This window comes from Chrysochloris asiatica, unplaced genomic scaffold (genome assembly GCF_000296735.1).
Source record: "Chrysochloris asiatica unplaced genomic scaffold, ChrAsi1.0 scaffold00015, whole genome shotgun sequence".
In the NCBI taxonomy this organism is placed as follows: domain Eukaryota; kingdom Metazoa; phylum Chordata; class Mammalia; order Afrosoricida; family Chrysochloridae; genus Chrysochloris; species Chrysochloris asiatica.
The window spans coordinates 9,470,741-9,480,500 of NW_006408533.1; positions in this window are offsets into that span (position 1 = coordinate 9,470,741).

The following is a 9,760-nucleotide window of genomic DNA, read 5'->3' on the forward strand; positions in this document are numbered from 1 at the left end:
GAGCATTTAAAATTAATTTTTGCACATGTCCAGAAATGCTAGCCAACAAAAAAAAATGAATGAATTTTTTGTCTAGTACTTTACATTTTATTATTTTCTTTTTTCTTTGAGTATTTTCCCCCAAATATTTCTTTACTATAAATTAAAATTGGACTCATTCAAGTGCTTTACAGTTTAAAGTGGAAATTTGTCATACTACCCTTCACTCAATTAGTCAAACTTCTGGTTTTAAAGGATTTACAAATAAGAGCATTTATAAGTGAACTTTGTATGAGAACATTTGATCAAAATGTGAAACCAAATAGAACTACTTTAATACTTTAGCAAGTTTTATTTGATATCAAACTGGAAAATTTGAAATTCACCCTGCTCTTATTTAATAGCATACTGTCAAGGGGTTATTTAAGGAGATAGATTTCCTATGAGAGACTGTTCTTAGGGCAATTTTAGCCTCACTTTGAAAAGATCAGAAAACTACAGTTCTCCCCTCATGGTATTTAAATATCAGGGTTTCATATTCAAAAGGTTCTGACAGTATGGGGAAAAAGCATTCAGAATTTTAATTTCCTTTTTCTCTTTTAAAAGGAATGTTCTATTAATTCTTGTGACTTGACTAGCAGTGAAAATTCAACATTTTTCAATTCCCAAGTGGTTCCCAAAGTGGTTTAAGTGTATTAAATTTAATCTTCATATAAATCATTTCCCATCACAGGCCATTTTGATGCAGCATAGTGAGACCGTGTTACAAAATTGTCACTATCAATCCTGATGTGAGACTGTAGAATAAGCATTGGACTGCTAACCACAATGTCAGTGGTTGAAATCCACCACTCAATCCTTAGAAACCTTATGCAGGGCTGCTATGAGTCAGAACCGACTCCATGGCACTTAACAAAATATCAATATCTGAATGGCAGAAACCAATTGTTTTAAATAGAATGCTTACGGATTAATGGTTATGTTTTAGTAGTCATAATAAATTGTAATTTACATTCAATATGATAAAATTTTCCCCAAAGCTAATGATCTTAGAAAATCCCCTTAACTCTTTTTTTCAGATATTCTGTTTATTGACCATGACTACACAATCTCTGGTAGCGTAGTGGTTACGAATCGGGCTGCGAACCTTAAGGTCAGTGGTTCAAAACTACCAGCAGCTCCGCAGGAGAAAGATGAAGCTTTCTATTCCCATAAAAATTTACACCCTCAGAAACCCTGTACAGGGTCGCTATGGGTCAGAACCAACTTGATGGCACTTAACAACAACAACAATATTTAATTATTATATAAATCAGATTCTTTCATTTTGAATATTTTCTAATTGTTCATTATAATAACAAAATCAATTCAGAATCTTTCGTCTCTTCATAATGTTTTTATATTTTTGTGTTTAGTTTTTCTATTTTTATACTTTTCCTTTCATAGCTGTTGTTATATGAATATGGGCCCCTTGTTTTCAACTCTCTTAATATAAGTGGTTGATTTGAATCTAAACTTGAAATCCTTGATTTGAAAGTTTTGGCCAGTTATAGTTTCAAAAAAGTTATTGAAGCACTTATTTTCTAACCAGAAATTTGCTCATTTCTTGGAAAATGCAAAATAAATAATGAGATGATGTCTGTCTTGTTGTTAGACAACATCAAGCTGGCTCTGACCTGTAACTGCCCTATGTAGAACAGAACAAACATTACCAGTCCTGTGCCATCCTCACAATTATCTATACATATGAGCCCATTGCTTCTGCCAGTGTGTCTCATTGGGGGTTTTCCTTTTTTGTTGTTGTTGACTTACCATATTTCCAAGCATGATACCCTTTTCCAGACACTGATTCCTCCTAATAATATGTCCAAAATACGATAGATAGAGTATTGCCACCCTTGCTTCTAAGGAGCATTTTGGCTGTATTTCATTCTAGACAGATTTGTTTAATCATCCAGTAGTTCATGTGTTTTTATTACTCTTTGCCAACACCATAGTTCAAAAGCGTCAGTTCTTTTATGGTCTTCCATATTCATTGTCCAACTTTGACAGACTAATGAGACAATTGAAAATACACTAGCTTTGCACCTTAGTTCTCAAACTTATATCTTTGCTCTTGAACATTTTAAAGAGGCCTCTTGCTTCATATTTGCTTAATGCAACATGTCCTTTGATTTCTTGACCAGTGCTTCCATGAGTGTTGATTGTGGATCCAAGCAAAATGAAGTCTTTGACAATTTCAATTTTTTCTCCATTTATTATGATGTTATCTATTAGTTCAGTTTTAAGGATTTTTGTTTTCTTTACACTTAAGTGCAATCCATACTGAAAGATGCAGTCTTTAATAGTCATCAGTATTTTTATTCCTCTTTGCTTCCAGCAAACAAGATGTTATTATCTGAATATCCCAGGTTGTTAATGAATATTCCTCTAATCCTGATACTGTGTTCTTCTTCATATAATCTAGTTTCTCAGATTATTTGCTCAAGTTGGTTTAAGTACTTATAATAATTTATTTGTAAAATCAGTATTGGTTTGAAATATGACATGAAAAATCAAACATATAAACAGTTGTATACTTTGTCAGAAATCAATATATAATAGACATTCTAAAGTTTTGAAATTTCAGTATTGTTAAAATTACATAGGAAAATGATACTTGTTGATGTTGATTCGTGCATTTTACAAAATCTAAAAGGAAATATGTGCTTCTGATTGGATAACAACAAGGTTGGGATGGTGCAGGATTCACAGAACATTTTTCCTGTTGGATATGAGTTTTACAGAGGGTGGGCTAAATTGATAAAAAGCAATTGGCAAATGATGAGTGGGGCTATTAAGGCATGATGTAACTGGCTTACAAGTTTTCAAGAGAGAGTTTAGTTTTAGGGTGTGTAGGGGAAGGTAGAATCCCCACTGAATAGTTTTCATCATGTCTAGACAGATCTGGTAAAAAGAGATTGGGATAAGATTCTTATGATTCAATAGTGAATAATTGTTATCATGACTATTTGCAACTGTCACAACTGTAAAGGTAGAAATTTTGTAACAAAAAGGGGGAAGTAGTTAATTGTACAGTCCAGGAACAGAGGACCCTTAGATCATCAAGGGAGAAGAGCAAGAGTGGAATGTACGACACTATCCAGAGAAGCATCGAGACCAGCGATGGAAGCAGAGATGAGGACATGAAGAAATAGAGCAGCTGAAGACTCTAGAGTCATGGAAAGAGAAAGGCTGTGTGCTAGGGGCCTGGAGGCAGGCTAGTAGAATGTGCCCTTTGGTTGTTTAAATGGTTATATATCCCTGAGTGTTTTCTTGTGCATCCCTAAAACAAACAAACAGAGGGAATAGAAGCAAATACGGTTGAATGATGATGCGTGGAGGAGATTGTAAACATTGCAATGAAATGATGAGTGTAAAACTGATGTTCTCCCATGTAAACTATCTCTCCATTCACAACAAACACTAAAAAAGAAAAAAAAGCAATAAAACAATTGGCATGTAGTGGTAGATATGGTAATAAGACTGGCCAATATATAGAGAACCTTGAATAATCAATTAAGTCACTTGATCCATATTCAGAAGCACTGAAGACACCTTCTCTATCACCTATTTATTTTATCTTCCTTTTTATTTACATAAATAAATAAAAAGAGAACTGAATGAATGTATATAAGAATGAGCTTGGAAAATCAATTAAAATAGAATACATGTAAGATTTATTAACATTCAAAACTAAATAGAAGATAAGTCATACTTAATGGCATTGACCAGTAATCAGCATAAAGGGCCAAATGTAAATAAATATTCTAGGCTTTTTTGTTGTTGCTATTCAACTCTGTCATTGTAGCAGGAATGAAACCATAAATAATATATATAAATGACTCAACATTGTTCTGCTCTAAAAATTATTTATTTTTAGAAACTGATGTATAAAACAGGATTTAACTTTTGGATTCTAGTTTGCTGACTCCTGCTATAGTCAATAAATTAATGCTCTTTTTTATGAGCAACAATATTCATTAAATACTGTGAATCCAAACCACCTCAGAAAATATTACTTTAGAAAGATATCAGAATCTCAGTGGCAATTCTTCAAGCTCCAAAATATTACTAAACTATACATGACTGAAAATTGACCTAGGAAACAATGATTACATTTTAAAAATCAGACCTGACCTGAAAATGGAAGTTTATCTAGAAGAAAACCTAGTCTAGCTATTAACTGGATAGAAAGGTGCTGATAGAACAGTATTTTTCATATGCTGAGAATACATTCTTGCTAACTAGAGCACATCTCCTGATATTTAACCTTATTTCAATCATAAAACCACACATATTTTAAGGCTAATCCAGTTGCTTGAAGTGTAAGAACTTAGAGAAATATAAAATTGAAATTTTAAGTTTTTAAACTAGGTATCCATAATTATTTCAAACAACAAATTCAAAACTAAATTCCAAAGGATGTTATGTATCAAATATCTATCGATAAATTACCCCAATGTTTAGTGCCTAAAGTCAATAACTATTCATTTAGTTTACAAGTCTATTGGTTAACAATTTAGTTTGGGTTAATCTAGACTCACTCATATTTCTGATGACCAGCTACAAATTTGCTTATGCATGATATTTTCATGACATGTGACTGTTGTAGTTTGCTCCCTCCATTTACCTCTTTCTTCAATATATTATCACTGGAATGTCCCATGTTGAAAGCAGACGAATGTGAAAGCAAGCATAAAGGCATAAGCACTTTTACAAGACTGCATGCATCTCATCAGTTGAAATTTCATTAAGCGTATGTGATTTAAGCACCCATGGGATAAATTTTCATCGCACTATGTGTTAGTATACATAGCCTAAAACAGAAAGATGGTAGAGAAATAGATTCAGATTCATATAGTGACAGGAACTGCAAAATCAGATAACAGATACCATCGTGCTGGATTACAAAATCAGTTTGAACTGCAAGGACAGCAGTTCAATCTCACCAGGTGATACTCAGAAATCCTATACAGGGATGCTATGAGTAGGAACCAACTTGACGGCACTTAACAACTACAACAATGTATGTAGTATACATGATGCAGACATGAGTCTCAATGTATATTGAGTAGCTTCAACTTTTGAGAGTCAATCTCTGAATCAATGCATCTAAATCTTGGAGTCCTGGTGTGGCTCTGTAAGAAAAGTACTGGACTGCTAACTGCAAGACTGGCAGTTCAAACCCATTGGTGGCTTCTCAGAAACCCTATACATGGTCCCTATGAGTTGGAACCAATTTACAATGGCACAATACAACAATAATAAATCTCAGGTTAATCATTTAATATTTTTCCCAAGCCAGTAAATTTAATATAGGAATAAATTCAAAGTATGTATCTTTTGGTAAAAATGGCAATTAAAAGTGGACTCTAGAAATAAAAGATATATTAAAAATAAAGGATTCAATTTGATATTTTAAAAGAACATATAATTTTTCATTTCTAAAAAGATACTTTGAATATCCAACTCTCAGTCAGTATTCTGATACTTTTAATGCACCTACTAAAATCATTTCTAGTAAAAAGTTTTGCATGTATCAATTAACTAGTTTATAGACAAATATACTAATGTGAAAATTGAGTTAATCAGTAAATTATATATTTAAAACTATGTACGGTGTGGTCTCTTAAAACTCATTATTCCTGAGTCAGACCCAATAGGGCAGAGTAGAATTGCTCCGTAGGGTTTCTAAGGCTATACATCTTTATTTATACAGATTATACAGAATCATATTGCTTCATCTTTCTCCAGCAGAGCAGTTAGTGGGTTCCAACCTCCAACCTTGCAGTTAGCAGCCCACCATTTAATTCACTGCACCACCAGAGATTGTACACTTCTTTATAATTACTCCATTTTAACAGGGGAATAAAATTACAATTTAAATTTGTCTTCTATTCACTGTCATTTTTGTATATGGTTCATTATTAATGTTAAAGAAATTCAGGAAGGCAGCTGGCTGTATATAAGAATGAACAAAAATCTACCCACAATGTACCATGTATAGTCACAGTTATATTTGATCCTCTATGCTGACAGCTAGAACAATCTGTTTTTGTCTGTAAGTAAGCATATGTGATTAAAGCACCCATGGGATAAATTTTCATCACACTCTGTGGAGTTTTAGCCATGCACCTGTCATTAAAGTCATTAAAAGTGAATGACTAAAACCTTTGGTTATTTTATGACATTTTATCCCATGTGAAGCACATAAAAGAAGCAACACCCTGTTACTATTTTCTTTTTCAATTAAGTAGTTTGTATGTGGGCTACATTTCATTCTTGAAGATGACAGTTCCTATTCTTCCAGGTAACAGCAGTGCAATTTGATTCATTATGCACAAACATGCACACATACATTCTACAGATTCAAAATCACTTGTCATCAAAAAGAAAACTTCTTTTATGTAAATGTCCAATTTATAGATATCCATTCAAGAATTCCTAACAACTTCCTACTTCCTATTCTTCCATTTGAATCAGAAGCATTTAACATTTGAATTCAAAGTATGCCTTTGCATACTTTGTTTTTCAAATATCTATGTAGATAAAATTTTAAATGAGTAACAGAATATTAAACAATAAAACTGCTCTTCTCACTTCAATGTTAATAGTAATTGTACATATTACATTCTCTTCAGAGTCTAAATTATATCCAAAGAATGCATGCATTATTTCAGTTTAGTAGAGTACCAGTTGTTTCATTAACCTTGTTTTATTATTTAGAAACTGACAGAGCTGCTTTCACATTTCTATGTATATGACCTTAACCATTCAAAGTTTCAGTTTTTTCATCAATAAAATACAACATCATTGGCTAATTATGCAGGTTAAAAGAAAAAATTGACATAAAGCACTTTATGTCTCTCACAGAGCTAACATTCAATGCATAGTGATTATTATTATTATTAATTATAATGTCTTATTACTATTATTATATTTTATCTTAAAATACATATAACCTCCACTACTTGGTGCCAAGTCACTTCTGTGTGCTTAAGAGTAACAGATTGCAGGTCTTTCTTCCATGAAAGAGCTGGGTAGCTTTGAACTACAATCCTTCAGTTACTAGCTAAACTCCTAACTGTTTGTACCACCCTGTGGTGGTGGTCATTGTGTGCCATGGAATCCATTACAATTTGTAGTGATGGACTCTTCATATAACCTTTATAGCGATGGACTCCTAATATAACCCTCAACCAAAAAAATGAAAAAACAGATGAAATTTGTTTTCACACCATGAATTACATATGAGAACTGATTTTCACAGGTTTTTCTTGGCTAAAATATTTAAGGAAGTAAATCACCAGGCTTTTCTTCCATGATACTGCTGGGTGGATTTGCATCACTAATTTTTAGGTTAACAGGTCCCTTTGTGACATCCAGGGGCCTGTCATATGTCTCTAAAAAAACCAAACCCACTCCCATACAGTTGATTTTGACTCATAACAACCTTACATAAGATTTCAGTGTCTGTAGATCTTTATGGCGCTGGATGGCTAACAGCAAGGTCACTGGTTCAAACCCCCTAGCCTTTCCTGGGAAACCCTATACAGGGTAATTATGAGTCAAAACTGACTAGATGGTACTTAATAACAACAATAAATCTTATAGAAGCTGACAGACTCATCTTTCTTTCCAGCAGTGACTGGGGTTTTGAAATGACAACCTTGCAGTTAGCAGCTCAATGGCTAAGCTACAGGTTCATCAGAGATCTTTGGGAAGTAGATAGTTGTAGATATTGAGACAAAGAGGGCAAAAGATGGAACTATCAAAAAAATCAAGTTTTTTTTTGTTTTGTGTTTTTTGTTTGTTTTTTTGTTTTTTTACTTAGACTATAGTTTTGTTCCATAGTACCTGAACCACATGAATAATTAATCTTAAAAGAGTTCAAGAAATTTACAGAAATTAAAATTTTGTACCTTTTAATGCTTTCAAAGAATTTAAGGTATGAAAATGTCGAAAAAGTTTAGATAATTCACCGAAACAAAGAAGAGAAGGAAAATCGTTGCATTCAGAGATAAACTACATGACTGTAACAAAGTAAGCGACACATAGCATTATTCTACTAGGAACACAATTTAGTAAATGTTAAGTGGTTTAAACCCTTTCTCAATGTGATATGCTAGGTTCTTCATAATATTCCTCTAAGTATCTGTTGCCATAGTTTTTGTTGTATACCCATCCACTGATGCAAACAACTAAGTTGCTAGGCTATTTTCGTATCTTCATTTCATGAAGTGCAATGTTGTCTGTGATAGGTTAATATCTGTACTCCTACAAGGAAAACCCCCAATGAGATGGAATGGCACAGTGGCAGCAGCAATGGGCTCAAGTGTAACAATAATTACGAGGACGGTGATAGATCAGGCAGTGTTTCCTTCTGTTGTGCATAGGGTCACTATGAGTTGGAAGTGAATAGACAGCACCTACCAACAACAACAATACAATAAAGAAAAACCAGTTCATACCACTATTATAAAAATGTGCACACCAAATACTAAAGCCACTTTGGAAAAAACTAAGATTTCTACCAATAAAATTAATCAAACATGCAAATAGATTTATTGATCATTACTGGTGATTAGAATATGAAGGTTGGGAACAAAGAGGAAGAATCAGTAGTTGGAAAATCTGACCTTGGTGATAGAAATGCTGCTGGAGATTGCATGAAAGAAACTTGCAAGACTGATGGCTTATTCATTGAAAATATATTTTTAAACAACAAAGAAAGTGACTATACCCATGAACCTGATTAGATGGAATACACAGGAACCAAATTGACGACAGCTATAGGAAAAGATGGTGGGAAAGCTCAATAGCATCATCCAAACCAAGGCATTTGGATGATGATTGTTCATATACAAATTCAATTGTTCATATACAAGTTCATGCTGAAGAATTTAAAACAAGTCTCTGAGTACCAAAATATGATCTCAAACACATCGCGCCTGAATTTAGAGAAGAACAGATTTGATGCAATAGACAATAATGACTGAAGACCAGAAATGCTATGAGATGACATCCAGAACATCATACAGGAAGAAAGCAAAAGTTTATTAAAAAGACAGGAATGAAAGAAAAGACCAAAATGGATGTCAGAAGAGACTCTGAAACTTTCTCTCCAGCATGTTATTGTTGTTGTTAAATGCCATCGAGTTATTTCTGACTCATAACGACCCTGTATAGGGTTTTCCAGGAGCAGCTAGGAGGTGTAAACTTTGTGGTTAGCAATCCAGTGCTTATCCTATGTGGGTTCAAACTCACAAGCTGCTCTTCAGAAACCCTGTACTAGGTTGCTATGAGTCAGAATTGGCTAGATGGCACTTAGCAACGATATTGAAATATTCTACGGGCAAAATACTGAATGATGCAGAAAGCTTCAAAAGAAGATTGAAAGTATAGACAGAGTCACTGTGCCAAAAAGAAATGGTCGATGTTCAACCATTTAAAGATGCTGTAGCATATGACCAAGAACCATTGGTACTTAACAATAACAACACTGATTGAATTTACTTGACTGATATTTCTTCTCTTTTGAGTTACATTTTTCTATTTTTCTTCATGTCTACGAATGCATTATTGTTGTTGTTGTTAAGTACCGAGGAGTCGGCTCCGACTCATAGTGACCCTGCACAGGGTTTCCGAGGCTGTAAATCTTTACGGGAGCAGAACGCCTCATCTTTCTCCCATGGAAACACTGGTAATTTCGAACTGCTGACCTTGAGGGTCTGCAAAA